The sequence below is a fragment of the Pinus tabuliformis genome, chromosome 9 (assembly GCF_031772625.1).
Source record: "Pinus tabuliformis cultivar Carrire ecotype Pingquan chromosome 9, CPIR1, whole genome shotgun sequence".
Taxonomy (NCBI): domain Eukaryota; kingdom Viridiplantae; phylum Streptophyta; class Pinopsida; order Pinales; family Pinaceae; genus Pinus; species Pinus tabuliformis.
In genome coordinates this window covers 1,972,001,822-1,972,029,696 of record NC_142307.1, presented here as the reverse complement: position 1 = coordinate 1,972,029,696, position 27,875 = coordinate 1,972,001,822, and positions in this window count along the sequence as shown.

The following is a 27,875-nucleotide window of genomic DNA, read 5'->3' as shown; positions in this document are numbered from 1 at the left end:
GAAAACTTGAACTCATTCATTCAGATTTATGTGGTCCAACGCCTGTTCCTTCTGCAAATGGAAATAAATATATGATGACATTTATTGATGACTACACCAAAATGTGTTGGGTTTATTTATTGAAGAACAAATCTGATGCTTTACAAACATTCAAGAACATTCATAAATGGATTGAAAATGATGCACAATCTCATATTGGGCGTATTCGACCTGATAATGGAAAAGAATACACATCAAATGAATTTGAAAACTATCTTTGCCAACATGGGATCAAACATCAGACGATTGTGCCTTTTAATCCCCAACATAATGGTGTAGCTGAAAGAATGAATAGGACAATCTTAAATATGGTACGATCCATGCTCTTCTTAAAAAGTGTAAAGATAATGTTTTGGGCTGATGCTATTCTATGTGCTGCATATATAAAGAATAGATGTCCATCTAATGCTATCAGAAACAAGACTCCATATGAAATGTGGTATGGACATGTTCCTTTGGTAAAGCATCTCAGGGTCTTTGGTTCCACCTGTTATGCATTGATACCAAAGGTACCTAGAAACAAACTTGGTGTTAGAAGTCATAAGTGTATCTTCCTGGGGTATTCAAACACCTCCAAAACATACCGTCTCTATGATGAAGTAAATAAAAAGTTTGTTGTATCTAGAGATGTAATTTTCTTAAATCATCCAAAACTAACCATGTTGTTGAGCGGAAACTTGATCACTTGGATAGATTCGCAAGAGCAAAATCATTTCAAGAATTTGATAATCAGATTCCACATCTTGAAGGGGGGGTTCCTATACTAGATCAACATATGGAATCTTCTTCTGAAGAACACTCTCCCCCGCATGAAACTCCAACAACAGATGATGCTTTAAGTGATGTGATTGATATAATTGGGAGACTCAATCTTGATTCAGTCCCAACTCAATCAACGAAGCAGCTTGGACCATCTGAGAAATGTACCCCAAAGTGGCTTACAAATACACTTGAAAGTGTTCATCTTGATGAGGTTGGAAAGACGGGAACTAGAAATTCACACCGACAAAATGGAGGTGATGTGGATGACTCTAATTCACCTGTTGATATGGATGTTTCTTATGATTGTGAATTGAACTTGTCTACAGATTTTGAACCAACTTCCTTCAAAGAAGCTGCTTCTCATGATGAATGGAAAGAAGCGATGCAAAAGGAGTATGATGCCCTCATAAAGAATGGCACTTGGAAGTTGGTTGATCCTCCATTACGAACCAAACCAATTGGCTGCAAGTGGGTCTACAAGAACAAGTATAAAGCTGATGGCTCACTTGACAAGCATAAAGCCAGGATTGTGGCAAAAGGTTTTGCATAGAATGAAGGGGTCGATTATGAGGAGACTTTTGCCCCCACAGCAAAATGGGCTACCATCCGAACACTCTTTGCCCTAGCAGCTCAAAACGGTTGGAAAGTCCATCAAATGGATGTAAAAACTACTTTCTTAAATGGATATCTAAAAGAGAATGTTTTTATGTCCCAGCCTAAAGGATTTTCAGTGAAAGGACATGAACTCAAAGTATGCAAACTGGTGAAGTCCTTGTATGGCCTCAAAAAAGCACCGCAAGCCTGGTATGAAAAACTAACTGAGCATCTTCTAAAACTCAATTTCAAACATTATGATCTTAAAGAAGGAACTGGGGAAAAGTTTTGAAATGACTGATTTGGGCTATGTTCATTACTATCTTGGTATTGAAGTAACCCAACATCCGAAGTCCATATTTCTTTCTCAAAAGAAATACATTGGAGATCTATTGAACAGGTTTGGCATGACAGAATGCAATCCTCTTACTACTCCAATGGAACAAAACTTAAAGCTCACATCTTTTGAAGGAAAATAATTTGAGGATGCAACAAAGTATAGACAGCTTGTAGGAAGTCTCAACTACCTAACTACTACCAAACCAGACATTTTGTTTGCTGTTGGAATCCTCTCTAGGTTTATGCAAAAGCCTTGTGAGGGACATTGGTCTGCTGCAAAAAGAGTTCTAAGGTACTTGAAGGGAACTCAAGACTTTGGAATCAAGTATAAACAGGTGGACGACTTCAGCTTGATTGGATACTCTGATTCAGACTTTGATGGAGACAAAGAAACTGAGGTATCTACTTCAGGATATGCTATGAGTATTGGATCAGGAGTTGTCTCCTGGAGATCACGCAAACAATTAGTTCCAGCAGATTCCATAACAGAAGCAGAATATGTGGCAGCAGCTGAAGCAACAAAAGAAATTGTGTGGCTCAGGAAGATTCTTGAATATTTGCAGGTAAACCAAGTACAATCAACTCCACTCATGATTGACAATACCTCTGCAACAAAGCACATCAATACTAAATATCATCTGATTCGGCATCATGTTGAGGCCAAGACAATCCATCTCCGTCATTGTTCCAATAATGAGCAAATTGCAGACATCTTCACTAAAGCGCTTGGAAGAGAAAAGCTTGAACGATTCAGAATGATGCTTGGACTCACTGACATCCCTTCAGATTAAGGGGGGATGTTGACACCTAATCATCATGATTGGGTGAATATAATGTAAATAGATAAAAAAATAATATGAATAGTCATCGAGAGATGAAGTGAATAGTCTCTCCCTCATGTATATAATGGAGACCTACCTGAAGGAATAACATACGAATCAATTTTTGGTTGAGGAGTTACTGCCTGGTCTGACAAACATCTTGCAAAACTCATTTTTCACCACTTTGACACTTGTTTGTATTTCATTAATATGATAACCATATAACTACTTCATGTTATCTCATAACTGTGAAATTCTAAAGTTTCATTGATTCATAGCACATACAACATCAAGAGAGACAATTTCAACACTTGGCCATTTTTATAACTTCTAGGGATATTCCCTACATGTCATCATCCATGTGTCATACATAGCATTAATCTATATGTCATCCATGTTGTTCATCCATATCTTCATCAAATTTTCATTATTCTCATGTCGAACCCATAAAAAATGGACCCTTTTCGAGGATCATTGAATTCTCTAATCCAGTTTGATATCATGCGACATGCCCCAATCTTGAATCACAAGTGATAGATATCCTTGTTCTCCTTATCCTATGGACAATTAATGTGAGCCTTGAATTAATCAGGTGATATGGAAACATAAAGGGTTGTTAGTAGTAAGACATGATGTGCCTCATATTCGACCAGGTTTCCTCCCATGTGTTAGTATCTCTCTTTAGGGCAAGATCATTTCAACAAAATCCATTAACACTAAGAAAACACATATGGAAAGTGAGCAAAGCATGAATTAATTATATTTTCCCAACTTGGGGTGATCAAGCAATTAAGAGGTATCTAAAGGAATTTTTTTTCCTAAGTTAAGAATATATGTAAGAAAGATCGAGATAAATATTCCAAAACACAATTGATCCTAGAAGTATCTAAATGAATATTTTGTCCATAGTGAATAAGGAGTATAAGAAATATTAGGATAAGGATTACATAACATGATCGATCGTAGAAGCTCGATCTCTAGTCTATAAATTACCTATTGACTCGCACAATATTTCATCCCTTGCCCTTCATAGTCTCTGATTAACATCTGTGGCATTTCAAATATGTCCACCTTTGTTGAGTCCTGTTGATGTCCAAAAATGACCTCATCAACATTAGGGAAGGCCACCCAGTCAAAGTCCCAAATCAGACTATTATATGTTTGTATAATGGCTCCAATTGGTTCAATTGGGTCCAGTTACCCCCCCTCTCTCCTTGTTGGATTTTGGTTTATATATTACTTATCAATAAAAAAAGAGAAATCAGATCTGCCTTCTTGATGTGCACATGCAAGCAAGCAAATCCTTGAGCTGGCGTGAGGGCTCAACTAACCCACAACTAGAGTCTACCCTTGCGTAAGGGGAATTCTAGAATACAGACTTGAATCTAAATTCAAATCTACTCTAAGATGCAAGCAAATAAGCTAATCCTATCTCAAATGGGAAAATAATAACTTTCTCACATTTCAAGAGTAGATGAATTAACTAACCAGGGGAAGAAGATTGTTTGTATAATAATTGAATTCAGAAAATAAGATTAAATTGCAACATGCAAAATAGTTTGCATTTTATAATTTATTAGATCGCTTTATGCAAATCGAATTTACTTAAATAAAAAATTATCAAAGAAAATTAGAAATACATATATGAATATAATAAAATGACTGAATTTATTATATGCTTTCCATCAATTAAAAGAATAAGTTCATTTAATCAATGAAACAGAAAACAAAATAGGAATGTGTTTAAACAATAAAAAGTTACTGATGAATGCATTCAAATCTTGATGAATTCATCTTGATTTTAATTCTGTTATGCTCTTCAAAGAAGTTCTTACAGAGCTTCAATAATATATAGTAATTGAGAAAACAGAAGTGCCTAATATCAAAGAGCAATACACTATTTATAAACATAAACTAAAAACAATTAGAGAAATCCACGCAATAGCAGATTAACTTACAACCTAAACAAGAGCGAATTGGAATGAAAATTTATTAAAATCATACCAGAAATTCTTTAAAAATTGTGCAGTCCATAAGGCACTTCAGCTCCCTGAGAAAATTTGTCTACAAAAGTGTAAAAAACTATTCTTCTCAGAGCCAAAAATGCTATATCTATCTGCAACTCAACTTTTTGTTCCTTACAAAAGTGCATATGTCTAGCAAGAAAAAATCATAGAAATTCCCACCTCATATATGATTTATTCTCCTTACACTACAACTAAAAATACCTTACAAAAGTGCTTCAAGATTCCTAGTTGCAGCCCCCTCCTCATTCTCAAGACTGCTATTTAATAATTTACAAAAATCCAAAAAATGGAGCGCTGTTGAGAGTGGTTCATATTCAGTGAATCTGGGGCTATAAATTATCCATTCTCTTGTTAGTCAGTCCTTTCACATTTCTCCCAATTTGTTGTGCTTAAACCCATTCAAAAAATCTCCTGCGAAAAACCAATCAAAATCCATTAAATTACAATATAAAATAAAGATAAAAAATTAATAAAAATAAACTGCCAAAGAAATATCTTAAGCCGCAAATGCTTCAAGTGGATTTGATTAGCCTTTGAATCAATATAGGAGAATGAATTATTGAAAACAAATCTTCCCAAGGCAATGAAATTTTCCCAAATCTAATTAGGAAATACCATTTTTTTTGTAAATTCGTCACTTTATCTTTTGCTAATTTTTAGGTCATTAAATGATTGAATCTTCTAAATTTAACATTCCTAGGTTGTTCTCCTCGGTGTTAGCTTTCGAATGAGCTATTATGGGCTTCATTTGGCCAAGTAAATCTCAAGCTATGGTCTGTTGAAGTCACGTCATCCGAAAAGCTATAATGGGTTTCATTTGGCCAAATAAATCTCAATTTATGGCCTGTTGAAGTCACATCACCCAAATTGCCAAAATTGCTGAAAAATGCCTGCCTAGGCAATTTTATTACAAATTTCATTTTTTTTTACGAGGTTAGTTGTTTTATATTAATTCCAAAAAAAAAGGCAGAAGCCTTAATACATAGCAATTTTACTAGAGATATGAACCGATCTCCAAAATTATTTCTTTCCTCCTTTTACATACAATCGAATATTGCTTGATTTTCCTACCACATTGATCTTATAGTCCCTAACAAACTGCTTAAGGAGAAACAAAAATATGCTATTCATAGATAATAACTAAAGGACAAAAATTGGAAGTAGAATTTGCTAGAAAAAAATGTCAGGAGATTGGGTATTGATGCTTGCCGAGGATAATCGACCAAATCATAATTCTTGATAGATTGACCGATTCTCCCACTGTTGAGACATACTATTTTGTTCATTTGAATTTTCTCCCTCATTGAGCTTTTTTCCTCTGCCATATTGAGTTGTTCTTTGATTTGATCTGTTAGATAAAATATGTAGCCAAGGGAAAATGAAAGCTGGTCCTTACCTGATCCAACGTGTCTTTGAAAACTATGCAATGAGGACAAATAGAGAAGTCCCGAGGTGAAAGGATGAGAACAACAAAGGTGTCAGAAGAATGGGAAGACATAAGGGGGATCAAGGAAGAGCACTAAGGGACGCGCAGTGGGGAAAGGAAGGAGAGGGAGGAAAGGAGATCGGGAAGATGAACTCATTAGGTCAAAGGGCAGAGCGTAGCCAAAGAGAAAAAGCAAGAGGAGAAAAGAAAGCATAAAGCAGAGGAGGCAGGGAGAGTAGAGAAGGAGAGGGAAGGGGCACTTGAGAGACACGGACTTCCGATGAGGCCAGATGTAAACAATCAAGATGAGATTAGAAGAGTGAAATAAGGGATTCGAGGGGATGTTGGATTGTTTCTTTAATCAAAGAATATAAAGGGAAGATAGAGGGTCCCTAAATGCCACTTCTTCTAAGGTTGTACGTAGTGACGACCTTACCTTCCAACGTTGTCCAAATGAATATTTTTATTTTTGGAAGAGATTCATTTTTTCAAACCATTCTCCAAAGGGGCCAGGTGGGAGATTGCTGATTGTATTATTGAATCTTGGCATATTTTGTTTTAAATGTATATTCTCTTCCTGATGGATTCCATTTGAAGCCATCTTTCTGCTCAAAACTAATAGGAGATGATCCCTTAAGTAAACTCAACAAAAGATTTTTTTGATGAAGAAGCCCGATGGGGACAACGAGGATCTTCCAACCATCCCATGAGTTGTCTTGTTGATTCCAAGAGGAGTTTTGATACGGAGTTGTGATTTGTGAGTTTTGATGCCACAGTTGAATGTTTTTTATTTTTGGAAAGGAGGATAGGGAGGGATTTCCCATAATACTGTCATTCAAGATATTTATGTCCTGGCCTCCTCCAGGGACTTTAGATGTGTTATCTCTGATAAAAGAAAGAGTTTTTTTTTTCAAAATTTCTAGATATGAGAGAAAGGTATACTGGGGATTTGAGCAGAAAGGAGATGGTGATGAGGGGCGTTAATATCTTTGTGTTCCAGAACCTGTTTCCACCAAGAGGCTTTGCCAGAGAGAAGTCTCTGAATGATTTTGGCTCCTAAAGCAAGGTTCATTAGGCCAGGATGCCTAATTTCAATTCCTCCCTTTTCATAGGCTGAAGTGACTTGTTTCCAATTTATGAGACTAAAATTTTTTGTCTTGGTTTTCCGTCCCTCCCAAAGGAAATTTCTAGTGATTATCTCAATTTGTTTTTTTACCCCGACTGGGGCTTGGAGTATGGAAAATTGATATAAGGAGAGATCATAAAGTACAAAATTGATCAAGATGATTCTACCGACTAGGTTAAGCCATTGCATACCCCATTGCTTTATTTTTCTCTTCATTTTGTCAAGTGCATCTTCCCAAATCTCAACTTTCAATGAGCCATTTGAGATTGACATGCCAAAATAATTAAAGTGTTTCCAATTCATCTTGAGAGGTATTCCAAAAATATATGAGATACTCTGTAGTGCCCTGATGGGGTCATTCCAACCATAGATGCAACTCTTGAGCTTGTTGATGGTGCCTCCTGAAAATTCCATAAATTGATCTAGAATTATTTTAAATCTTCCAGCGACAATGCAAGATACTCCTTGCATGAGAAGTGTGTCATCAACAAATTGTGAATGGTTCATATTTTTGTTCCTCTGCTGAACTGAATCCCTGTTATGAGTCCATTTTTTTAGTTGTTTTCCAAAATTATGCTAAAAGATTCTACCATCAAAATGAAGAGAAAATGAAAGATTGGGCAACCTTTCCTGAGTCCTTTCTAGCTTTGAAATAATTTACCTGGTCTCCCATTGATTAGAGAAGCGATCCAATGCCTATGGACGAAAGCTTTTATGAGGTCAATGAAATCATTTGCAAATACAAATTTGTGAAGAACTGCTAGAAGGAAGGAGCGTCTAACCCTGTCAAAGGCATTAGCCAAGTCTATTTCAGTATGAATCCTTTCTCTTTTCTAGTTTGACTAGAGTAGATGGCTTCTTGGACTAGAAGAATGTTGTCAACAATTTGTCAGTTGGGGAAAAAGCCACCTTGAGTTTCAGAGATGAATTGGGGAAGAAGGGATTTGAAGTGGTTGGCCATTAATTTGGTGATTATTTTGTAAGAGGAGTTGCACAAAAATATGGGCCTAAACGGCCAAAGGCGGTAGGTCTTGATTCTTTACGAATAAGAGCACGATAAGTTGAGTTGATAGTTTATGCGAGCATAAATGTTGAAGATTACTATGATTTTCCTTGAATTTTTGTTTCTCATTTATGTTCTCATCCAGTGTTGCTCCTTATTTGAATTGGAAATTTCCCAATGGTTTTGATTCCACATGGTACTTATTCCGCTTGAAGAACCTCTAGAACTTATTGCTATTCCTTCAAAGTTTTTTATGTTGTGAATGACTAAATTCATTTCTTCTTAAAATAGTTGTCTCTCCTAAAGTCACATAAAAAATTAGGGCATTCAGTCTTCATTATATCGTTTAATACATTGATTTTGGAAAAGTGACTGAGCACTCTAGAGTACCAGGAGACCAACTTCATTATTTATTCTGCGATGGACAAGATGGTCTTGAGTTTCAGAGATGAATTGGGGAAGAAGGGATTTGAAGTGGTTGGCCATTAATTTGGTGATTATTTTGTAAGAGGAGTTGCACAAAAATATGGGCCTAAACGGTCAAAGGCGGTAGGTCTTGATTCTTTACGAATAAGAGCACGATAAGTTGAGTTGATAGTTTATGCGAGCATAAATGTTGAAGATTACTATGATTTTCCCTGAATTTTTGTTTCTCATTTATGTTCTCATCCAGTGCTGCTCCTTATGTGAATTGGAAATTTCCCAATGGTTTTGATTCCACATGGTACTTATTCCGCTTGAAGAACCTCTAGAACTTATTTCTATTCCTTCAAAGTTTTTTATGTTGTGAATGACTAAATTCATTTCTTCTTAAAATAGTTGTCTCTCCTAAAGTCACATAAAAAATTAGGGCATTCAGTCTTCATTATATCGTTCAATACATTGATTTTGGAAAAGTGACTGGGCACTCTAGAGTACCAGGAGACCAACTTCATTATTTATTCTGCGATGGACAAGATGGTCCCTTATCTTTCATTCTCTATGCTTGATTGTATTTCATTCTGGTTCCTCTGTTTATATATGTTTCCATAGGTTGTTGGGTTCCCAATACCATATCCTTCTAAGCATCTTCATCTTGAATTTCCTTGTTTAATTTTCTTCCTGGTTTTTTGGGGTTCTCAAGGAGTGCAAGAGTTTCTTTTGCTTTGTTTTTGGTGAGTATTCTTCCAAAGGAGGGAGGTTGGGGAATCAGAGGGGGCAAGGGGCCTAAGGGGAGGAGAGAGGGGTGATATGGAGAGGGGGTTCTGGGGGAGGAAGGAGGGGAGGGGACGGAGAGGAAGGAGAGGGTAACTCCCCATCCTCGAGAGGGCCTAAAGTGGAGAAGTGACTGGAGAAGGGAGGGAAAAGGAGGGCTAGAGGAAAGAGAGGGGGTGGTGGGAGAAGAAGGAGCTTTAGGAGGGGAGGGGCTAGGCATGGAGAAAGATACAAGCTTTGATGATTTATTTCCTATTTTCTTTCGTTTGGGTGTTTCCCATTGTGGTTCCCGAGTTTATGTTGATTCTTCGACAACTTTTTTTGAGCATCTATTTGCAAAACGACCTTATTCATGACATACCTTGCATTTGAAGGCGAGTTGTTCGTAGTCCAACTGTTGTATGTGAGTCCATTTGTCGACTTTTATCTTCACTGCTTCCAGTAATCCCTTACCCAAGTCGAATTTGACGCAGATTCTAGCACATGCGTGAAAGTTTTCCCTTGGTTCACTTCTGTCTATGTATTTCCCAAAGGAATTACCTATAGCCTTAACCGATTCATCTCCTCAACAATGAAGATCAAGTTGGGGGAGTTGAACCCAAACTGGAACTACATTAGGTACATTGAGCTTAGGATCAAAATCAAGGGTCCATCTATACAGGTATAGACTCCTTGTATCCATGAAGTATGGGCCATTGTTGAAGATAAAGTCTTGGTCTTCTTTAGATTCAAAGTAAAATGTGAGGAATCCCATGCCACAAAATTAAATGGAGATTTTCCCTTGGGTCTTATCCACCCAGTTTCTTTCAACCCATTTTTGGATTGGCTTTGGTGAGTGTCAGAGGCTAGTGAACTAACCAACCAATCCACACTTAGCCAAGGAGAGAGAGGCTTTGTGAGGAAGGGTTGGAGGCAACTCTGTTTTAGGGATTTCATTGATTTTTTTCACAAATTTTGAAATTGAAGGGTGGAAACGAGGAGGCCCCAGCTATGGGATGAGAGAAGAGAAAGTTGATGCAAAAGGATCAACATTAAAAGGGTCCGGAAGAGGGGGGCAAACCCCCTCTGGAGCAGATTTCAGAGGGACCATTGGGGAGGACAATAGAGGAGGCACGAGAGCAATTTTTCAAATTTTTTTTTTTTCCATTGTGTCCTATTACTAGGAAATTCTATTTATCGATAGAGTTAACACAAATAAACATTTCAAATTTCATTTTTAAATATAAATTAAAAATTTATATTATAATTTAATTACAAACTATATAAAACAAAAATTAAATTTAAATAAGAAATTATTTACAAATTAAAATTATCTACAAAATTAAATTAGCCATTAATTAATTAATTAAAATAAAAGTTTAATTAAAAATTAAATAAATATAATATAATATAATTATATATTTACAAAGTTTAAAACAAAACCAACATGAGCTTGAAGGATCTTAGGTGGATTTTTGAAAGGAGCCCGAGATAATGGATATGGGATCCCGGGGCCCGATAAATCTGAGGACCAATTTATCAATGAGTCCGAGAAGTGGGGGGGCCTGAGGTATGGCAATTTTTTTTATTTTTATGTATTCTTAGAATAGTATTTTTATTTAAATGTTTTGTAGAAGGTTTTTATATAGTTTTGATAACATGTACGGGTGCTCAACCACGATGATTTTGTAGGGGAATCAGTAATAAAATAATAATTAATAAAAAGTGATAAAAATTTAATAAAAATCAATATTTACATATTAAAATTAATTAATTTACAAAAATAAAAATATTATACATTTTATAGTTTAGGGGTGAAAATTATTGAAATTTTGAATATGCGTTATTTGCAAACCGTAAGTCTAAATGAGATAAAACGAGAACCGATGGAAAGCTAACAAGAAACCGAACAAAATGAAGTAATAAGTATAAAAATTTTAAGAAAACAAAAATCTAGCAAAGATATGGCACAATTAACCAAAAGAAAGCATTAAAGGGTGATATGGCCAAAATTTATGTAGAGGGTTCCCATTGTTATTATGAAGATAATAAATTAAAAATGTGGGCGGGGGAGAGGGGTTGTGATTTTACTACAACAATGATGACACACAGGGAAGAACCAATTATCTCTGGTTGACAAGATAATGAGCTTAATTTTACCTAAAGGTTAAAATGATGAATTCTATTATGCTGTCAAACATCAAAACATTTTCCATGGGTCCCACATTAATTGATCAAGCAATATAAATTTGAAAAGATAAGTACTTGAAGCAGACTGAGTCTAAAACCACGAATCCAAATTTTAGGGAATATTTAATATTTAAGATTACCTCGTATGAGTGATAGAAGAAGGTACATATAGGGAGTTTTAGATAAAGCATATATCCATCGATATGAATTGTCTCTGACATTGCTTCGCTGCTAGTGGGCCTGGTCAATACCCTGGGGAGGTTGTCTTTAATGTCGTACAATCATTGCCCCACTGCTATCGATCGTCCATAGCCCCGATGAGTTTACTTGTACTTCCCATGCTTCCCCTTTTGATCACCCTTTTGATAAGCACATTTGTGAGTTAAGTTTATGATGTAGCTGAGTGAAAGGCATGGGATGGTAAAAGAGACTTAAGAAAATGGATATAATACTTCCATAATGTTGACTCCATATTATTCCCCGCGACTATAAATTTAGAGGCTTTTATAAAGTGGAGGGATGGGAGGGATTCACCAAGTTAAAATCAAGGTCAGTTCTTTCCTTGAAAATATGAACTGTACCACTTGACAAAGATGGTTGTTCCTTAATGGGAAAGGAATTACGGTAAGCGGACTTTAGAATTCCATAAAGTTATCCCCTTTGAGGTGAATGAAAACTCATGAAATGGACAAAGTAAGGATTTCCCATGCATGCGAACCAATGTTGGGTAACAAAGAATTACTCCAAATAAATCTTGATAATACCAACAAAAACAATCGAAAGCCATAACAAAAAAGAACGAAGAAATCCAAACTAAAGCAAAAGAAGAAATTAGCATACTCCAAAAATTTCAAACGAGGAAAGTAAAAATAAAGGAAAAGCCCAAATTAAAGGAAATCCCAACCAGGCTAACTATACAAATGTCTCAACAAAAGAGTAAAATACGAAAAGCATGCATGTTCCTCTTATGTTGAGATTTTAATAAATTCTATCTTGCAGAGTTATAGGCAATTCGACTTTCAAGCTAAATAGCAGTCATGAGAGAAAATGAAGCCAAATGAGAAGTTTCTGCGTTTACAAATTTTCGTTTTTGAAACAAATCCCACATGAAGCATATCACCAATTTTCCTAATAAAAACAAGGCTTGTGAAACAAATTGAATGTTCATGGACTCCCCAATTTAGCTGACTTGATGAACATCGTAACTGCTCTTCCAAAACTTGAAAACAAGCAAAACAAGGAGTATGAGTTCAAATCTGAGCAAGTAGGAGTGTAAACAATCTTGGAGACCTGCAAGGACAAAACTTAAAATCAACAAAAAATAAAAAACAAAGCTGAAACAAAAACCTAAGAAAACATAAACAAATAAAAATGGACATACGAAACTCACCATTGAAGAATTTCGTTTAATTTTTCCTGAAAGATATCGATTTTCTCCAACAAAAGATAACCTCTTCTTTTAATTGGAATTAAAATTATGAATAAGTGACTTTATATGAAGTTTTCATTGGCCCAAAATCATCACTTACTAAATCTAAATTAGGGCGAGCAGTAAAGATGGAAAAATGATGATTCATGTTCAAGGAATTAGAATTGACTAATAATCATTATCATAAACAACAAGAATTTGTGCTTTGTTATGAGTTGAAACAACAATTATTTCATTGACCACTTTTGACTTTAATCTAACTCGAGATTTTTTACAATCGCAAGAAATCCATCTCAAGCCTCTCAATGCAATTTTCTACATGTCATAACGAAACTTTGAAGATAAAATCCAAAAGATTCTAAGTGCATTTACTAATCTCCCGCATAAATATTGTAGAAATAAATGTGTAGAATTGAAACTGCTCATGGAATTTACTAAATCACAAGACTCAAAGCTACTCTACTCATTTGCGGAAGTTAATTCACAATCTAGAATACAAATCATATACATGCAAGAAGAAACATCACACATGCACAAAGATTTATCTAGGGGAAATCAACTGCTCAAAATCCCTTCCTGTCTGTATTGCATTAATTAGAGAATAAAGATGAAATACACATGCTTTCTCAATCCCGAGAAAAACCTATAAGTGTATAGTCTATCCCCCTGCCTGACTGAATGACTCTCACTTACACTTAGACAATTTTCATGCCCTCTAAGCTCCTATTTACTTGCATTGTTCCTTGAGGAATTAGGCCCCTATTAATTAGGAAATTCCATCAATTGGATTGAGAAATTCCACTAGGTCCTTCCTCTGACTGCATGCACCATCTGTACACATTGGAATAGTCTACAATTGATAGTACATTGCCTTGGAATCCCCATCTCAACTAGGTAAATCAAATTCTCTACATGCATGAGCTAATTTAGGCTGATTGATAAGTTATCTGGATGATCACTAAGTGTGGTTGAAGTTCCACTTCCACAACTTGACCTTCCACTAGTTCCTCCACTAGTTAGAACGATTTTAATTGACCATAACTCAATTTAAATGAATTAAATTTCTACAACTGGAATTAACTCAACCTAGGCTCCTAAAATTTATGAATGCACTACACACAATTGAACTTCATGCCCCTAACTCGAATTAATTGAGTTGGACTCCTACTTTTTAGGAATCAACTCAAGTAAACTGAAATTCAACTCATTAACTTGAATTGAGTGTTCTTAACTAAGTGACAAGAGCCATTCCACCTCATTTCACTCCTCCAAGTTGTCTGCTAACATGCAATTTCGAATTTCCTCAATTTGATTAATGAAAAAATCAAAATTGTGAATTTTTGTTGCATTTTCAACACTCCCTCTCAGCAAGAAAGGGATTATAAACCACCTCTATCTTGCACCTGTGGAATGTACTACATGCAACACCTCTCACTATTGATATTGCTACTGCAACATCTGCAATTGCGAAGCATCCAAAAAATGAAATGAATCAACTGTGTTTGCAACTGTCTGCTGGGAAAACATTAGGGGAATTTTGAGGTCTAAAATGGGCCTACTAAGATAAATGTACAACCAAAATAAAATTTATAAGAACCAATAGGATTCAAGATGATGATGTCAACCATGGGGACGATTCACCAATTTTGGAGTAAAAAAATAAAAAGATTAAAAAATAATAAAACTACTTTTTCAACTCATTTTTTCAACTTATCTCACTAGGTTTTTAATCACATTTCAAGCAGGAGTACTCGTTGGGTGTAAAAATTATTTCCTCATCCAAGGAGTACCCATGTTTCATACTTTCGATGGACCCTGCTACATGAAAAATGAGAAAACATGAAAAAACGTGATTACAATCACGTTTTTAATATATTTCTCAATTTTCGTGTAGCAGGTTCCATAGAAAGTATGCAACATGGGTACTCCTTGGATGAGGAACCAAATTTTGCATCCAATGAGTGTTTCTGCTTGAAATTTGAGTAAACCCATAGGGAGATAAGTTGAAAATACGGGTTGAAAAATTAGTTTTTTCTTTTTTTCCCTCTAAAATTTGATGATGTAATCTAATCTTATTTTATTATTTCCACTATTATTTTATAATTTCCTCAGGAGGCCCATTTTAGACCTGAAAACTCCCCTAATGTGTGCTGTTGCTGACTCTGCTACTAAGCCCCCTGCTCTACTGTCAACACTCTTATACACTCCTCAATATTTGAGTGACATTGATCCTCCTGCTATTGAATATCCCGGGCCCCTGCAACAAGGTAATGATCCATGAGGAGAATTCCTCAATGGACCTTACCCAAATTTATGAAACTCTTGGACTAAGGATCTACATCACTCCACCTATCTCCTGGAGGTATAACTGCATGTGATTCCTCTACCCACTTGGCTCAAACTCTCCCCTTGCTAGAGTTCTCTGCTTGAGTGGATGTGTCCACTCTGCCTCCCCTATGATTCTATATTTGTGTCTGCTCCACAACTTCCTAAGGCTTCTTTTGAGGCTGCATGTTGAGAGGTAGAACACGATCCCTTTCAACCACCACATATCTAGTCTCTGCCTTGATCCTTAGGGCTTTACATGCATATTATACCTCAAATGCATACAGGTTCTTGACTCAAACCTTGATTTTATTCATCTATCTCGTGGCTATGTGTCTTAAGAATGATTTCCCTTTGCTGAAGATCACATTGTAACCACGGAGTTCCAAAATTACAACATAGACAATATTTTTATTTCGACCTAGAACAAACATCACATCCTTGATTCTAAGAGGGAGACCGAATCCCTCTGAAAGGTGACTATACCAATCCCAGTCGTGCTGTACCTCCCTCTGTCTCCAAACTCAATGTTCATTTGGAGATCTTTCTTCTCCAAGTCACTAAAAAATTCTCTATTCCTCGTCATGTGGAATGATGCACTATTGTCCAAGTACCACACATTCCCCATCACTATGCTCACCATGCATGCGATGAGAGTGAATTCAAGCTCAAACTATGAAGACAAATATTCACCTATTACTGGTACTTTAGGCTCCTTCTTACTTGCCTTCGTGTGTGGACAATTTGTGGCATAGTGCTCAAATTCATGACAGTTGAAACACTTGATTTTGGACAAGTCTTTCTTCTTTCCCTCTTGATTAGAATTAGCCTCACCTTGGGAATTCTTCCCCTTGGCCTTCCTTCCTTTGCTGACTAATGCAAATTCCTCTTCCTCTTCTTTGGATGAGGTCCCATCTCTGGTATTCCGCCTTATTTCCTCCTATACCAAGTCAGACCATAGATGCTCCCAATTTGGTAGTTTATCCCTCCCATTCACCGAATCTTGGTAGATGTGCCAGCTCTTGGGAAGACCTAGAAGGGCTAGGCTTACAAAATCATCCTCTGCTACAATAACACCAACTTTACCAAGTTCATCACGGCATTGTGTGAAATTTCTTAGGTACTATGGAGTGGTCTCATTCTTCTGCATCTTGATATTTCGAAGCTTGTCCTTGAGTGCCAACTTCCTGTGGTCACTACTATTCTAGAACATATCTTTCAATGCTTGTCACATTGCATACAAAGTCTCTTTCCCATGTAGATTTGAGACAATATGGTCTCATACTCCCTCCAATATGATTCTCCTCACCTTATCTACACACTTATTCCATTCTTCTAGATCCTGAGCATCAATTGCTGTTGGTTTCAGACTATCATTATCGATGAATACCTTCAATCCGTCATCTTCCAACATTGCCTCAATCGATCCTTCCAAGCAACATAATTCGAGATTCCCTCAAGGGCATACTCGAGTCTTACTCCATAGAAAGCTATCCTTCTAGCTCTAAAGAATTAATCCTACAAATCCGTTCCTCCTGCAATAACAACTTCAAAATCTCTTCTTTACAGTGAATCCAACTTTGATACCATGTAGAAATTAATGTGTAGATTCGAAACTTCTCATGAAATTTACTAAATCACAAGACTCAAAGCTACTCTACTCATCTGTGGAAGTTAATTCACAATCTAGAATACAAATCATAGACATGGAAGAAGAAACATCACACATGCACATAGATTTATCTAGGGGAAAGAAACTGCTCAAAACCCCTTGCATTAATTAAAGAACATAGATGAAATACATATGCTTTCTCAAGCCTAAGAACGTGCAAGTGTATAGTCTATCCCCCTTCCTGACTGACTGACTCTGGTCAACACTTAGCCAATTTTCAAGCCCTTCAAGGTTCTATTTCCTTACGTTATTCCCTCAATTAGATTGCACAATTCCACTAGGTCCTTCCTCTGACTGCATGCACCACCTGTACACATTGGAATAGTCTACAACTAATAGTACACTGCCTTGGAATATCCATCTCAACTAGGTAACTTAAATTCTCTGCATGGATTAGCTAATTTAGAATGATTGATCAATTATCTGGGTGATCATTGAGTGTGGTTGAAGTTCCACTTCCACAACTTGACCTTCCAGTAGTTCCTCCACCAGTTAGAACTAGTTTAACTAAACATATCTCAATTTAACTGAATTAAATTTCTACAACTGAAATTAACTCAACCTAAGCTCTTAAAATTTAGGAACCCACTACACATAACTGAACTTCATGCCTTTGACTCGAATTTAATTGAGCTAGACTCCAATTTTTAGGAATCAACTCAAGTAAACTTAACTTCAACTCATTAAATCAAATTGAGTGTTCTTAACTGAGTGATGATGCAGAAGCATGAGACTTGGAGGAAAAATCTTCAAACTTATTCCAAAAATCCAAAAAAATCTACAGGAAAAGGAGTGGGGTCCTTTAGCCATCAATTTCCATGCTTTTCTAGTTTAAGATAAGGATAGAATTAAGAATAAAATCATGTTGTAATAATCGCTTATGGATAAGCGATAATAAGCCTTGTGGATAATTTCTTAAATCACTTTACTATAATTGGCTTGCTTTTGTAAGAGATAAAGACTGAGTAAGCTTTTTCTATTATGTTTTAAAAAGAAATAATGGGACGCTATGAAGAAGTTGAGCCCGCATGCATTGTGACTTTCGAAGAAATCTCTCTGTGCATTTGAATTGATAGTTCTCTGTTAATTGGTATTTGCATGTGTGTTTGGTGGAAATTCTTTTCTTCTAAACCTTGTTAATGGTCATTCGACATTGTTTCCCTATTAATACTTGATTTAAGCTTGCTAATGTGTTTTTCCTTATATCGACACACCTGTTTTCCTTGTAAGCATTGTTGAGTTCCACAAGCGGAAATTCTGTTTTACACAGGAAATTCATGAAATTACTTAGCTGAACGAAGTGCCGGACCTGATATTTTATTGAATCTGGTTCATACCCGTATCGGGTCTGAACCATTATCGCATCGCAGAATCACAAGTGGAGTGGAAGGGACCTTTGGAGCCACCGAAGTCCGAAACTCTGATAGCTCGGAACCAAAATGCTATAGAGCAGGGTGTATAAGGTGTCGGGTCCGCGAAGCTGATCGCATCGCTAGATCGAAGCGGGAGGAGCCTAGTATTGGGAGCATTGGAGTCGCGACTGTGATCTCCGATAACACTATGTGTTATCGCATCAGAGAAAGGAATGTTGGAAGGCCGATAGTAACTGCCGATAGTGTTATTTGGGTGTAATGCATTTCTTTGGGAATCTTGCGCCGATAGTGTAATTCCTGAGAATTAACACTATAGTGGTGTTAAAGCACAATAGTGTTGTTACGTTCCTTTGGAACAAAAGCCCGCCGACTGTGTGTTTTGCGTTTAAAACGCAGTTTCCTCATTTTAAAGCAACGCTAGTATATTATTATAATTCCTATGGAATTATAGTCCAGAAGGAGGGAAACAGGCCTATGATATGATTTGTGCCCGATAACAAGGGTTGGGGTGATTAGAGGGAAAAACTCATGAAGCAGTCAGGCTAATAATAGATGACTGATACACCTATTGAAACAGAAGGAGAAATTCAGCCAGAGTTAGAAGAAATTATTTCAGGTTTCAGCCATTTGTCCATATCGCCTACACCCAGGCCACCATTAGTGGTATCAGAGCAACCTGTTGACACTGAATTGAATCTCAGAAGCAGGAGAAGGAAAGTTAATATGGCTTTCAGAGTTGGAAGAGGATGAGGACGTGGTGGAAGAAGACGACCTGTTGCAAATGCTGAAGTAATGGAAGCTATGCAATAGATGTAAGCTAGATTGGATGCATTAACAACAAGAAGAAATATAGATGATGGAGATGTTAGTGAGCCTGAGGTTGAAGCTGCAGAGGAGGAAGCTGTAGCAGTTACTCCTGAGATGAGATTCTTCCAGTCAGTGTTGAGATCCAAAGCTAGGCCAAAGACCGAGGTTTCAATATATGAAGGAGGACTGAATCCAGAAGAATTGATAGACTGGATTAATGGCATGGAGAAATTCTTCGACTATGAAGAAACAAAAGATGAAAAGAAAGTAAAGTTTGTTGTCACCAAGTTAAAAGGCCATGCAGCGCTTTGGTGGGATGGTGTGCAGGCAGAAAGAAAGAGACTTGGCAAGCAACCTATCAAGAATTGGAGTAGAATGGTAGCAAAGCTAAGGGGTAAGTTTTTACCAAGTAATTATCAGCAAACTTTGTTCAGACAGATGCAAAATCTTAGACAGAGATCTATGACAGTGAAAGAATACACAGAGGAATTCTATAAGGTAAGCATAAGAGCTGGAGAAACTCAGGATACAGATGAGAAGGTGGCTAGATATGTGAATGGTCTTAGGATGGACATTCAAGATGAGATAAGTATACTGTCTCCTAAAACAATAGAAGAAGCTTATCAGGTTGCACTGAATGCTGAATAAAAGCTCGTGAGGAAGCAGTCTGCCAGAGGGAGAGGTACTTTCCAAGGAAGGGGAAGTCAAGGTGGTATAGGAAGACCTACAACACCTAAAGATGGAGCTAGCAGCAGCTCAACCCAGCATGCATCCATAGGAGGTGATGCAAGAGGCAGAGTGAGTTTTTCTAGAGGAAGAGGAGGCAGAGGAAGAGGAAGAGAAATAAAATGTTACAGATGTAACAAGATGGGACACAGAGCTTTTGAATGCCCAGAGAATGTAGGAACAAGCCAGAGGAATGCAATTGTTTCTCCAGTTGAGGGAGAAGCACCACCAGCAGCAGCAGTGGCAGCAGAAGAAAATATACCAGAGAGAGGAGAATCTTTGGTAATCAATAAAGTCTTGCTCAAGCTAGCAAAGGAGATAGCTGAACCATCACAAAGAAAGACCTTGTTCAGAATAGTGTGTAAGGTTTAAGGGAAATGTTGTTAGATGATCATTAATAGTGGCAGCACTGATAATTTGGTCTCTGCAGAAGTGGTGGAGAAATTGAAGCTGAAGACAATGAAACATACAACACCTTACAAGGTGTCATGGTTACAAAAGGGACATCAACTGTTAGTGAATGAATAATGTGAAGTGGAGTTTCAGTTGGGCAAGTATAAAGATAAAATTGTATGTGATGTGATGCCAATAGATGTGTGTCACATATTGCTTGGAAGACCTTGGCAATATGACAGAGGAGCTATGCATGATGGGAAAAGAAACACCTACAAGTTTAGAAAGGATGGTGTCAATCACACATTGTTGCCTCTGCAAGAGGAAGATGCGTGAGGAAAGAAGACTGATGCAAAAACTCTGTTACTAGGAGAAAAGGAATACTTGAAGCAAATTGAATAGAATAAGGTAAATTTTGCTATAATTTGCAAGCCCAAGGTAATAATGACTTTTACTATAGCTTCTGATTTACCCATTGAAATTCAAAAAAATTTGAACTATTGTGATATTATTGTTGATGATTTGCCTAATGAGTTACCACCCATTAGAAGAATTATCCATCATAAAGATTTGATTCCTGGAGCAAGTCTACCTAACAAAGCAGCTTACATAATGACTCCTACAAAAAATGAAGAGGTTAGGAAGTAGGTGCAAGAATTGCTTGACAAAGGGCTGATTAGAGAAAGCTTGAGTCCTTGTGCAGTACCAACAGTGCTGCGTCCAAAGAAAGATGGAGGTTGGAGAATGTGTACAGATTCAAGAGCCATCAATAAAATCACAATCAGGTACAAATTTCCTTTACCTAGAATTGAAGATTTAATGGATTTCTTGAGTGGAGCAAATTATTTTTCAAAGCTAGATCTTAAAAGTGGATATCATCAAATAAGGATAAGAGAAGGGGATGAGTGGAAAACCGCCTTTAAGACAAATGAGGGATTGTATGAGTGGAGAGTAATGCCTTTTGGGTTTTCAAATGCACCAAGTACGTTTATGAGACTCATGAATGAATTTCTGAAAGAGTTTACTGGTAAATTTGTAATAGTATATCTGGACGATATATTAGTTTACAGCAGGTCTAAGGAGGAGCACATGAGACATCTGAATTATGTCTTACAAAGGCTACAACAAGGGAAATTATTTCTGAATTTGAAGAAGTGTTCATTCATGAAAGAAGAACTAGTGTACTTGGGTTTTGTTATTTCTGCTGAAGGGCTGAAGATGGATCTAGAGAAGATTAAGGCAATCATGGAGTGGTCTTCACCTAAAAGTGTTTTTGAGGTAAGAAGTTTTCATGGTCTTGCTAGCTTTTATAGAAAATTCATCAAGAATTTTAGTAAGATCAATGCACCTATTATTGAGACCATAAAGAAGGACAAACAACCATTTAGATGGACTGCTGAAGCAGAAAAGAATTTTCAGTTGTTAAAGAAGAAAATCACTGAAAAGCCTATTTTGGTTCTACCTAATTTTAGTAAGCCTTTCCAAGTGAAGTGTGATGCCAACGGAGAAGCAATTGGAGGTGTATTAAGTTAGGAAGATAGACCTATAGCTTATTTTAGTGAAAAGATAAATGATTCAAAGAAGAAGTATTCTTCTTATGATAAGGAGTTCTATGCAGTTGTACAATCATTGAAGAAATGGAGGCATTATCTAATGTTAAAGGAGTTCATCCTTTACTCAGATAACCATGCACTACAGTATATTATGCAGCAGCCAAAGCTTAGCCAGAAACATGCTAAATGGGTAGAGTATCTTCAAGGTTTCCATTGTGTTTTGTAACATATAAATGGCCAAGAAAATAAAGTTGCAGATGCCTTAAGTAGGAGAAATAAATTACTGCAAGAGAGTCAAATTCAAGTGGTAGGATTTGATTTTCTTAAAGAATTATATGAGACAGATTCAGCTTTTAAAGAGGCTTTTGAAACTTGTAAGAATCCTGTTTTGGAAGATAGGAGTAAATGGCTGGATTATTTCTTACAAGATGGGCTGTTGTTTAAGAGAAATCAGCTGTGCATACAAAACTGTTCAACGAGGGAGAATTTAATCAAAGAAAAACATAGTGGAGGACTTGTAGGACATTTTGGCATAGAGAAGACTTTTGAACAGTTGAACAGATTTTATTTCTGGCCAAAAATGAGATCTAATGTGGAAAAGTATGTGAGAACTTGTAAGATCTATCAATATGCAAAGGGAAGAAGCCAAAACACAGGTTTGTATGTTCCATTACCAACTCTAGATAGGCCTTGGGATATGGTAAGTATGGATTTTGTTTTCGGCTTACCAAAGACTCAAAGAGGTAATGATTCAATTTTTGTTGTATGAACAGATTTTCAAAAATAGCACACTTCATTCCATGTTATAAAAAATAGTGATGCTTCTCACATTGCTTATTTGTTTTTTAAGGAGGTTGTAAGATTGCATGGGCTGCCTAAGAGTATTGTCTCAGACAGGGATTCCAAATTTGTTGGACATTTCTGGAGGACATTATGGAAGAAGATGGGAACTAAACTAAGTTTCAGTTCTGCCTATCATCCAAAAACTGATGGACAGATTGAAGTTGTGAACAAGAGTTTGGGCAATCTTTTAAGGAGTCTTACTGTAAAACATCCAAAGCAATGGGATCAAGTGTTGGCACAAGTTGAATGTGCATATAATGACTCACATAACATGAGTACATGACAAAGTCCATTCCATATTTTTTATGGAATGCATCCCAGAGGAGTATTTGAATTGAGAAACTTGGGAAAAGAAGAGATGAGAAGTGCAGAGGGTGAAGATTGTGCTTCAGATATGTAAGCAATACATGAACAAGTGAAACAACAACTGCAGGATAGTAACATCAAGTACAAAACTAGAGCAGACATGAGAAGAAGAGAGGTGAACTTTGAAGTTGGAGATCTAGTTTTAGCACACCTCAAAAAGGAGAGGTTTCCAAAGAGGGAGTATAACAAATTGAAGTTCAAGAAAATTGGACCATGCAAAATATTAAGAAAGTTTTCTGCAAATGCCTATGAGATTGAGTTACCCCCTAATGTTGGAATATCACCAATTTTTAATGTTGCAGACCTGTACAAGTATGAAGGTGAAACTGTAGATTATACAACATATGATCAAGAGACACAAGAGATTGACTGGGTAAAACAGTTACCCACAACAAAGGAATTGCAGCTAGAAAGAATTCTGGACAAGAAGATATTTAAGAAAACAAGGGGACAAGAGTACTTCCAATATTTGGTAAAATGGAAGGATCTGCCAACCGCTGAAGCTACTTGGGTTACAGAAAACATGCTACAGAAACTGGGCAGTTCTGTAGATGAGCTCATGGACAGGAGCCCATGAATAATTTTGTCCTCAGGAGTCTGATGTAGGAGCATGTGACTTGGAGGAAAAATCTTCAAACTTATTCCAAAAATCCAAAAAAAATCTACAGGCAAAGGAGTGGGGTCCTTTAGCCATCAATTTCCATACTTTTCTAGTTTAAGATAAGGATAGAATTAAGAATAAAATCATGTTGTAATAATCACTTATGGATAAGCGATAATAAGCCTTATGGATAATTGCTTTAATTGCTTTACTGTAATTGGCATGCTTTTGTAAGAGATAAAGACTGAGTAAGCTTTATCTATTATGTTTTAAAAGGAAATAACGGGATGCTCTGAAGAAGTCGATCCCGGATGCATTGTGACTTTCGAAGAACTCTCTCTGTGCATTTGAATTGATAGTTCTCTGTTAACTGGTATTTGCATGTGTGTTTGGTGGCGATTCTTTTCTTCTGAACCTTGTTAATGGTGATTCGGCATTGTTTCCCTATTAATACTTGATTTAAGCTTGCTAATGTGTTTTTCCTTATATCGGCACACCTGTTTTCCTTGTAAGCGTTGTTGAGTTCCACAAGCGGAAATTCTGTTTTACACAGGAAATTCGTGAAATTACTTAGTTGAACGAAGTGCCGGACCTGATATTTTATTGAATCTAGTTCATACCCGTATCGGGTCCAAACCATTATCGCATCGCAGAACCACAAGTGGAGTGGAAGGGACCTTTGGAGCCACCGAAGTCTGAAACTCTGATAGCTCGGAACCGAAACGCTATAGAGCAAGGTGTATAAGGTGTTGGGTCCACAAAGCTGATCGCATCACTAGATCGGAGCGGGAGGAGCCTAGTCTTAGGGGCATGGGAGTCACGACTACGATCTTCGATAACACTATGTAATATCGCATCAGAGAAAGGAACGTTGGAAGGTCGATAGTAACTGCCAATAGTGTTATTTGTGTGTAACACATTTCTTTGGGAATCTTTCCCGATAGTGTAATTCCTGAGAATTAACACTATAGTGGTGTTAAAGTGTGATAGTGTTGTTACATTCCTTTGGAACAGAAGCTCGCCGACTATGTGTTTCAGGTTTAAAACACAATTTCCTCATTTTAAAGCGACGCTAGTATATTATTATAATTCCTATGGAATTATAGTCCGGAAGGAGGGAAACTTGCCTATGATATGATTTGTGCTCGATAACAAGGATTGGGGTGATTAGAGGGAAAAACTCATGAAGCAGTTAGGCTAATAATAGATGAATGATACACCTATTGAAATAGAAGGAGAAATTCAGTCAGAGTTAGAAGAAGTTATTTCATGTTTCAGCCATTTGTCCATATCACCTGCACCTAGGCCACCAAGTGACAAGAGCCATGTCACCTCATTTATTTCCTCCAAGTTGTCTACTGATGTGGAATTTCAATTTTTCTCAATTTGATTAAGGCAAAATTCAAAATTGAGACTTTCTTGCTGCATTTTCAACAAATATATTGGTTGTCATGTGACAAAACATGATGCATTTTAATCTGAAATAGTAGGGTGAGTAGGAAAACATCATGTGCATTCATGTTTTTAGGCATTTGAGTAGAGAGAATAATGGAGACGAAATCCCATAGATATGCACAAGAAGAAATGACATTACCCAGAGGATTAGGTTCCCATAAGGACTGCATAATTGGATTTAAATAATGTTTAGGAGATTCTGAGTAGCCAAGAATATACTGAAAAATAAAAAAATTTAGTACAGCGAGAATGCCGGTTATATCGGGTGACATGGATCTTGAGACCTCAGATCTCAGAGGGTAATTAAAGTTAGAATTATAAGAATGCTATGAGATTACAAGATAGCAAGATCTTTGAGATAACGGCATGTCATAAATCTCAGGAAGTTGAGATATTAGTATACCAATGTTTTAAGAATGTGAATCTCAGATAGTCGAGACCCTATAGCATTTTAAAGTTAATTCTTAATGAGTCACGGGAATCCAAGACAACGAGATGCGAAAATATCGAGATCCCGGGGTTTGCAGGTTTGATGGACCTGTAAACTTTGAGTCATCTCGGAATTCACAAAAAGAACACGACTATGAGGATGGAAGATGAATCAGTGTATTGCAGAGGTATGATTCAATCCGACAAATGTAAAAATTCAGAAAATTTTCCAATCAAGATGGAGGAAGCTAAAGGCCCATAAAAAAATAAGAACAAGCATGAGTCAATTATTTCATTTCAATAACATGAATTAGAAACAAAAATCATAGCTCAACTTGTAAATTTGCAACACATAGCATAGAAATAAAAATTCTAATGATAAAATAGGTACTTCCCTCAACATGTTATGACCTTGAAAGGGCTAATTGCTGGCTTATTATTAAAATGGAGTCTCTAAATCAAGGAAAAGAAGAACAAGAACATATTTGATCTTATTACCAACATTTATTGCAAAATCTGCAAATTAAAATAGACGATAAAATAAAGGCGAACTAGCTAACAAAATTAATTCTATTTCTATTCTAACTAATTGAGAGAGCATATGACTAAGCATAGTCATACTTCTAGTGAAACCATTATCTCAATTTTATCCCCGCACATATAAATATGTCAAAAATCAACAACAAAAACAAAATTGGAATTAATTATTAAGAGAAACATTGAGCCTATTATGTACATCTAAGTTCAACAAAATAACTTATTTACAAAATTCTCATCTTGAAATTCTTCCAACCATACGCCTATGGGATCATAAAAATCAATTTGTATTTATATCAATGCTTGGACGAAATTCACGGGAAGAGGAAATAACAAGCCATAATCAAATGATAAACCTTTAAATATTATAGCGTGCTGAAAATTGATGGTATTATATATAGAAGAAAGGTCATGGAAATAAATCTTCTGGAGAGTTGGAGTTCCCAAACATTTTTCAAATAAATCAATAAAGTATGGAAGGATATTTATAATATTTCAAGAAGTGTTACATTGCTGGCCATATTGTAATGGTGTACTCTCAAGTGCTTGAGTTTGTGAAGAACTCATTTGAAAACCAAACATGAATCAGCCAAATGTGAACAAATGACATTTCAAAATAAGTAGTTGATGTTCATGCTTAAAGCTCTGGTGTTGATTTTCATATATCCTCATTAATGCACTTGAGGAGAGTCTAGAGTCATAATGATCTAAGTGTCAGCATATTGTTTTCAGAAATTCAAAAATGAAATTTGAAAGAAAAATAAATTCAAACCAGAAAAAAAGAAGACAAAGCAGATTATAATTACATTAATGTTACAAATAACAGTACAACACAACTGAGATTTTCTTGCAAAAATTTCCTCCTCACAAGTGTCAACAAAGATAATGGAATTAAAATTATTTACTTGCAAGAATGGGATCATTTCATGCTTATGTTCCAAAAATGATACTTCATCATTGTAGGAATCAAATATTGGGATAGGTTCTTGAATGCTGAAACCACTACCATTGTACTTGTTTCTCGTAGGAGTTCTTAGCTGCAAAACTACACCGAGAAACCAATTCGACTAGTCTTTAGGTTCAAGTTGGCACTTGAACCAGAGGGGTCTCCCTCAAATGTTACAAGGCCTTTTTTAACACTGTTCATTGTCACTGGAAAGTATCCTATGTACCACAATGGCCAGATCTATGATTTATTGTGGGTGGTTGCTGATGATTACACAATATTTGTCAATAAATAAATCCCTCTCTTGCAGAGTTCTTGGTCAAAGTGCCAACATGTAGTTTGATAGAATAACATGATTTTTAGAGAATTTGAGAAAGGAATATAAGATAATTCATGATAATTAAGTAGTCATACTGAATACATAATCAACCAGACAGAGTGGATGCGTGTAGAAAATTTCTACAGCCACATAGAACATATTCAAGAAATGACAAAAGAAAACAATTAAGAAATGTAGAGGAATTAACCAAGACAAACAATCCAGTTAATTAATCTCTTTAAATTATTATAACTTTGTAAGGGGATTTTAGAGATATTGACACTCAATCTATTCTTACCCAGATCTCCTATGCTATCTTGAACATGTGTAGAAATAAGGTATGAAAGTACTGGAAAAACAACAGGAAAAACAAATTTTGTCATAAACTGTAGCTAGAATACTTCAATTAGGAATTTTGTAATAAAAGTTTTACAAAGCAACATGGTTTTGGCATCAAAATCCAACCCCTTTACATTACAATTGAAACAATATATAGAACGTTACATTAAGCTGACTATGTCTAGCTTTTTGGATTATAATTTGAACAATAAACTAAAAATAAAAAGAATCTCTAAAAAACTGTAGGAAATTTGGAGTTGTT